The following is a 7953-nucleotide window of genomic DNA, read 5'->3' as shown; positions in this document are numbered from 1 at the left end:
GAAAATGTAGAAGTATATCTAGATTGGGAGATGAAGGTAGAGCAACTTTTTGCTTGCCATAGGGTAAGTGAGGAACGAAAAGTACCCTTAGCCACCCTTAGTTTCCAAGGGAATGCCATGTATTGGTGGACCTCTCTCGAAAGAGATAGACGTCTTCATAGGGAACCTTCCATTACATATTGGAATGACCTTAGGGGAGCCCTAAGACGTCGACATATACCCTCTTACTACCATAGGGAGTTGATGGACAAGCTCCAAAGACTCCAACAAAAAAATATGAGTGTAGAGGAGTATAGACAAAAGATGGAGCTCTATATGATGAGAGCCTCTATTAGAGAGGAAGAGGAAACCATCATAGCTAGGTTCCTTAGTGGCCTATCACTTGAGATAAGAGATAGAGTAGAGCTCTTACTGATGGAAAAACGATATTCTTCTAGTAATGATCTTTGTAATTTCTTCTTTGGATGAATGATGAAAGAGATATGATGAGCGGAAGCATTAAAGAAACTCAAGAGGAGTTTCCATGGACTGAAGTGGAGTAGGAATTTGTGAGAGTGAGAGGTGAGGCCAACTCACTAGGAAAGAGTCTAGGCTAAGTCTTGAAGGAGACTAACCTAGGGAGAACTTAAGAACAAGTAGAATGGCCAAAATTAGGCAGCATTTCATTACTAATTCAAAGTTAAAGAAATACATGTATAAGAGACTCCTATTTATAGGATAAAGTCTCTCAAAAACTCTCAAATGAGAGTGTGACAAATGTCACCACCTTATTGGTGCAAATCCTCTCCATTAAGGAGAAGACATGTGGAGACTCATGCCTTCCTTGCCTACATTTCTATTTGCACCCCTCTTTTACTATTTTACACATTACTTTGTTTTCTATTTACATCTTTCTTTACTTTGGCCCAAAATACAATGCCCAAAACTTCCTAACTACTCTATACACTTTTTACAAGGCTAAGAAGAAGAAAAAGACTTTACAAACTCTTCATTAAAGCTCGATCTTCGTCTATCTTCTTGGCCGAAAGTTTTGAGGCTGGACGGTTTCCATCATCCCCTCCCTCTTGAAAAGGATCTGTCCTCAGATCTGAATGATGCTCAATGACAGCAACCTCTGTTTATTTGATGGTTTCCTCCTGGGTCAAATGTTAATCTGCAATAAACATCAAACAAACATGAGATAAATTTCCTTTTTAGAAGAAAATTAAAAGAAAAGAAAACTAAACAAAAATAAGTCCCCTTTTCTTTAAAATTCTTTTTAAAGAAAAACATAAGGCCCATTTCAAAAATATTTTTGTTCACTTTGTGTTGTTTATTGCCCAAGCTAGGCAACAACATCACATAGTGTTGTTTTTGATATTTTTGTGAAGAAGAATGAGCATTATATAATTGAAAAGAAGAGTTCAAAGTATTGCAATCCCCCTTTAAGGATTCTTTCTCAACCATGCTTTCAGGGGGTGTCATAAAAGACTCTTCTTCTTTGTGGGTTTCCTCTTCTTCTTCCTTTTCAATCAAACATTCTTCTGTATTTTCTGTGGAGGAAATATTTATATCTATATTTGGTTCAGCTCCAAACATAGATTTTTCTTCAAGCACATCCTCACAAGGGTTTTCTAGAGAAGATAAAATGTTATCGATATCTGATTCAACTCGAAAAAAAGAGTTTTTTGTACTTTCCTTTTTCTCATTCTCTTCTTTCTTTCTGACAAGAGCTTGGAATTTTTCTCTAAACTCCTTTTCTCTTCTAACATATTCTTTTTCTCTGTATATAAAATTTCTTCCTTTTTCTACAAGCTCTTTCATTTCTTCTCTAAGCTTTTTCTTTTTCACATATGAAGGTGGAACAAACTTTCTTCTCATACACATCTTCAATTTCAGTTCCACGTTTGAGAAGACGAAGCTGTGTGCACAATCATATAATGCAGTTTCTTCGTTCCTCTACTCTAGTCACTAGAGAACGCCGCACCAGTTCTTTGATTAATCCAACACAAATCCGTTCGTTCAACGTCTCAATCACGATTCTCGATTTGTACCGAAAAGAACTTTAGTGTTCAAATTGCTCAGGACAAAACGACGAATAAAACAAATTGCTTCAATGCTTTAACAATCCAGTACAGAAACCGATTCCAATCATAGATTTCCAAAATCGCTCCAAAATGAAATGAAGAACCAGATGAACGCAAAAGCAGAATCACAAATCTTCGGAATCGGAAGTGAAGCGGAAGAAGAACTTACATGAATAAATTCATTCTTCACTGTTTTAATTCTTCTATTTTCGATTCACCAAACCAACTCGATCGTGATTCAAACAGATTTCTCTGATCGTCTTCTCCGTTCACCGGTTTCGCTGGAAAACGCCACTGCCGTTTGCTATTCTTCCGTTTCCAATACCTCCACGCGCGATTCCGATTTAGGTCATCGGAAATCACTAACCTCCGATTGGCGGTTACTATTCTTCGATCAATCTTCGCACACCGATTCAAAATGAAGCCGAAGAAGAAAAATGAAGCAGAAGATGAAGAACAATCAACACAAATCACACCAAATATGCTATTCGTACCTCTGGATTCACTGTCCGCACAAAATATCCAATGAGATCTCCAAACAGGTTCAGATTAACATGCACAGCACTGGAATCGCTTTTTGAACCACGAAAAACTTTCGGAAAATTTTCGAGAATTTTCGAAAATGAATTTTGGAGAAGATGATAATGGAAACCTAACTTTAAAGAAAATTGCTAATGATCTAGTAGCAATTTATGAACTCAAAAATAAAAATCAAAAGCACTCAAGAGCTCTAATCTATGAAGATATTTGAAAAAAAACTTCAAAAAGTTCAATTAATGGAGTTTATGACAAATTTTGACTAAACATGACTCTAGACAAAACATATATGATTATAAAATCAAAATGACTCAATTATATGAAAATTTCACCGAACAAATTTGAAGAAAACTCAAAAAATTCAAAAGCACACATGAACATGAACACAAGAACACCTAAAAGCACATACATGAAGGTTCAAGTAAGAACAATTAATTTGAACCGAACAAAAAGACAAAAAAACACAAAATCAATCGGTAAACATTCAAGACAATCAAGAACATTATGAACAACACGGAATTTAGAAAAAAATAGAAGAAGATCTTACAATCATAGCTCTGAATACCAAATGATGGAAAAACGATCTTCTTCTAGTAATGATCTTTGTAATTTCTTCTTTGGATGAATGATGAAAGAGATATGATGAGCGGAAGCATTAAAGAAACTCAAGAGGAGTTTCCATGGACTGAAGTGGAGTAGGAATTTGTGAGAGTGAGAGGTGAGGCCAACTCACTAGGAAAGAGTCTAGGCTAAGTCTTGAAGGAGACTAACCTAGGGAGAACTTAAGAACAAGTAGAATGGCCAAAATTAGGCAGCATTTCATTACTAATTCAAAGTTAAAGAAATACATGTATAAGAGACTCCTATTTATAGGATAAAGTCTCTCAAAAACTCTCAAATGAGAGTGTGACAAATGTCACCACCTTATTGGTGCAAATCCTCTCCATTAAGGAGAAGACATGTGGAGACTCATGCCTTCCTTGCCTACATTTCTATTTGCACCCCTCTTTTACTATTTTACACATTACTTTGTTTTCTATTTACATCTTTCTTTACTTTGGCCCAAAATACAATGCCCAAAACTTCCTAACTACTCTATACACTTTTTACAAGGCTAAGAAGAAGAAAAAGACTTTACAAACTCTTCATTAAAGCTCGATCTTCGTCTATCTTCTTGGCCGAAAGTTTTGAGGCTGGACGGTTTTAAGTGCTATGGTAGAGGGCATGTGCAAGCACAATGTCCAAACCAAAGGACTTTGTTTCTTAAAGGTGTAGATGAGTACACTAGTGGCGAGGATGAGCCTTGTGAGAGAGAGGAAGGGGGAGAGGATGAGAGGGTAGCTCCATTAGAGGGAGAATTGCTTATGATTAGGAGAACCCTCAACAATCACCCTAGCACATCCATGGAAACACAAAGGGAGAACATCTTTCATACAAGATGCAATGTTTTAGAAAATATATGTTTCCTCATTGTGGATAGTGGATCTAGTTGTAATTGTTGTAGTGCTAGGATGGTTGAAAAGCTTAAGCTACAAGTAGTTCCTCACCCAAAACCTTACAAACTTCAATGGCTTAATGAAAATGGGGAACTACATGTAGACAAGCAAGTGGAAATCAAGTTTTCCATAGGGAACTACAAAGACAAAGTTTTATGTGATGTAGTGCCTATGGAAGCTTGCCATATCTTATTAGGGAGACCATGGCAATTTGATAAGAAAACCTTGCATGATGGTCTCACTAACAAGATTTCCTTCACCCATAAATATAAGAAGTTTGTACTTAGTCCTTTACCACATTCTCAAGTGGTGAAAGACCAAATACAAATGAAACAAAAGAGGGATGAGGAAAACAAAAAAAAGAGAGCTAGAAAAAGAGAAAATCCTTAGGGATAGAAAGGCGTGGGAGAAGAGTGTTCCTTCCTACAAGGTTGGTCAACAAGAAAAACCTCTTGAAAATGTTTTTGAAAACTTGCTTCTTGTTGAACAACCAAGCCTTATCTTTTGTAAAGGAGCACTTACATGCACTGCCACAAGTAGTGAACTCATGGTTTTACCTCCTCAAGTAGAAAACCTTTTGAGTGAATTTGAAGATCTATTCTCTCAAGAAGGACCCATTGGGCTTCCTTCTCTTAGGGGGATAGAACATCAAATTGACTTTATACCGGGGGCAAGCCTACCAAATAGGCCTGCTTATAGAACCAACCCCGAGGAAACAAAGGAGATAGAATCACAAGTTCAAGACTTGTTGGAGAAGGGTTGGGTTCAAAAGAGCCTAAGCCCTTGTGTTGTACCTGTCTTGTTGGTGCCCAAAAAGGATGGAAAATGGCGTATGTGTTGTGATTGTAGAGCAATCAACAACATCACCATCAAGTATAGGCATCCAATCCCGAGGCTTGATGATATGCTTGATGAATTGCATGGGTCAACTCTATTCTCCAAAATTGACCTTAAAAGTGGATATCACCAAATTCGAATCAAGGAGGGTGATGAGTGGAAAACCGCTTTTAAGACCAAATTTGGATTATATGAGTGGTTGGTGATGCCTTTTGGGCTTACTAACGCTCCAAGCACTTTCATGAGGCTTATGAATCACACCTTGAGGGATTGTATAGGTAAATATGTAGTAGTTTACTTTGATGATATCTTAGTATATAGTAAAACCCTAGAAGACCATCTAAGCCACCTTAGGGAAGTTCTTCTAGTCCTTAGGAAAAATAGTCTTTTTGCCAATAGGGATAAGTGTACCTTTTGTGTAGATAGTGTAGTCTTCTTAGGCTTTATAGTAAACAAAAAGGGGGTGCATGTAGATCCCGAGAAAATCAAAGCCATCCGCGAGTGGCCAACTCCACAAAATGTAAGTGAGGTAAGAAGTTTTCATGGGTTAGCTAGCTTCTATAGAAGGTTTGTGCCTAATTTTTCTAGCCTAGCTTCTCCTTTGAATGAACTTGTAAAAAAAGATGTTGCATTTTGTTGGAATGAAAAGCATGAGCAAGCCTTTCAAAGGCTAAAAGCTCAACTCACCAATGCACCCATCCTATCTCTCCCAAATTTTTCCAAAACTTTTGAGATAGAGTGTGATGCATCGGGGGTAGGCATAGGTGCGGTTTTGTTGCAAGGTGGACACCCCATTGCTTATTTTAGTGAAAAACTCCATGGTGCCACCCTCAACTACCCCACCTATGACAAAGAGCTCTATGCTCTTGTGCGAGCCCTAAAGACTTGGGAACACTACCTTGTGTCCAAAGAATTTGTTATCCATAGTGATCACGAGTCTTTAAAATATTTAAAGGGCCAACACAAGCTCAACAAGAGACATGCTAAATGGATGGAATTTCTTGAACAATTTCCTTATGTAATCAAATACAAGAAAGGGAGCACCAATATAGTGGTCGATGCTCTTTCAAGACGGCACACACTCTTTTCAAAACTAGGTGCCCAAATTCTTGGATTTGACCACATAAGAGAGCTTTACCAAGAAGACCAAGAACTCTCATCCATCTATGCTCAATGTCTACATAGAGCACAAGGAGGTTACTATGTGTCCGAGGGATATCTTTTTAAAGAAGGAAAACTTTGCATTCCCCAAGGAACACATAGAAAACTCCTTGTCAAAGAATCACATGAAGGGGGACTCATGGGCCATTTTGGAGTTGATAAGACTCTAGATCTTTTAAAAGCAAAATTTTGTTGGCCACACATGAGGAAAGATGTCCAACGACATTGTTCTAGATGTATCTCATGTTTAAAAGCAAAGTCTAGAACAATGCCGCATGGACTCTATACCCCTTTGCCGATTGCAAATGCTCCTTGGGAAGACATTAGCATGGATTTCATTTTAGGACTTCCTAGGACTGCAAGAGGCCATGACTCTATTTTTGTGGTAGTGGACCGTTTTAGCAAAATGTCTCACTTTATCCCATGCCACAAAGTAGATGATGCTCAAAATATTTCTAAACTCTTCTTTAGAGAAGTGGTGAGACTCCATGGTCTCCCTAGAAGTATAGTGTCCGATAGAGATCCCAAGTTTATAAGCCACTTTTGGAAAACTCTTTGGGGTAAACTTGGAACAAGACTACAATTTTCAACTTCTTGTCATCCTCAAACGGATGGGCAAACCGAAGTAGTCAATAGATCTCTTAGAACTATGCTTAGGGCTATCATGAAGGGCAGCCACAAATCTTGGGATGAGTACCTTCCCCACATTGAATTTGCTTACAATCGAGTGGTTCACAAGACTACTAATGCTTCTCCTTTTGAGGTAGTATATGGTTTTAATCCTCTCACGCCCATGGATTTGATACCCCTTCCTAACCCCCAAGATTTTGTGCATAAGGAAGGAGTACTCAAAGCTGATTTTGTCAAGAAAATGCATGAGAAGATTAAAATTCAAATACAACAACAAAATGAGAAGTACACAAAATACAACAACAAAGGGAAGAGAGAAATAATTTTTGAGGAAGGAGACTTAGTTTGGCTTCACCTTCGCAAAGATAGATTTCCAACTCAAAGGAAGTCCAAACTAAGTCCCCGAGGTGATGGACCTTTCCAAGTTCTCAAGCGAGTCAACAACAATGCATATAAGTTGGACCTACCTCTTGAATATGGAGTACATGACACTTTTAATGTAATTGATCTTTCTCCATTTGTAGGTACCAATGACAATGACGAGCTGGATTTGAGGACAAATCCTTTCCAAGGGGGAGGGGATGATGGAGGAGGGCCAAGCACACCTACCCAAGGAAGCCAAGGCACAAGCCAAGGAGAGCGTCTAGACCAAGACCAAGACTAAGGTGAGCGTCTAGGACGTGAAGGTGAGCGTCTAGGACGTGAAGGTGAGCGTCTAGGACGTGAAGGAGGGAGGCTATCCATGGAGCTAGACCGTCTAGGCCCCCTTACAAGATCCATGGCCAAACATGCTCACACACAAGTAAATGAAGCCACGGATGGAAGAGAGAAGGCTTTGTATATGTTTGCATAAAGGCCCATTAGGGGTGCTTAGTAGATAGGATAGTGTAGAAAGCACTTTTGATGGAAACATTCTAGAAACTAGGGTTATGTGGTCGGTCATTGCACATGGCACATGGCTTAGCATTTAGATTTAATTTTGGTTTTCTTTTCCTTAGAAGTTAGCTTACCATTTACGTCCAAGATAGCTTATAAATAGGAAAGCTATCTCATTGTATTTTTCAAGTTTAATTGAGTAAGGTTATGCTGCCATTTTTGTGCACAAGCTTTACTTCTCCTAGAAATCTAGGCTCTAAACTTCAATCCTTTCACCTTCTCCCTTGAGCTGGCCGAACCACTCAAACACCATACTCATCATGCACCTACAAGGCCAACACAACTCCTAG

The sequence above is a fragment of the Phaseolus vulgaris genome, chromosome 6 (assembly GCF_000499845.2).
Source record: "Phaseolus vulgaris cultivar G19833 chromosome 6, P. vulgaris v2.0, whole genome shotgun sequence".
NCBI lineage: Eukaryota > Viridiplantae > Streptophyta > Magnoliopsida > Fabales > Fabaceae > Phaseolus > Phaseolus vulgaris.
This window is presented reverse-complemented; position numbering follows the sequence as displayed.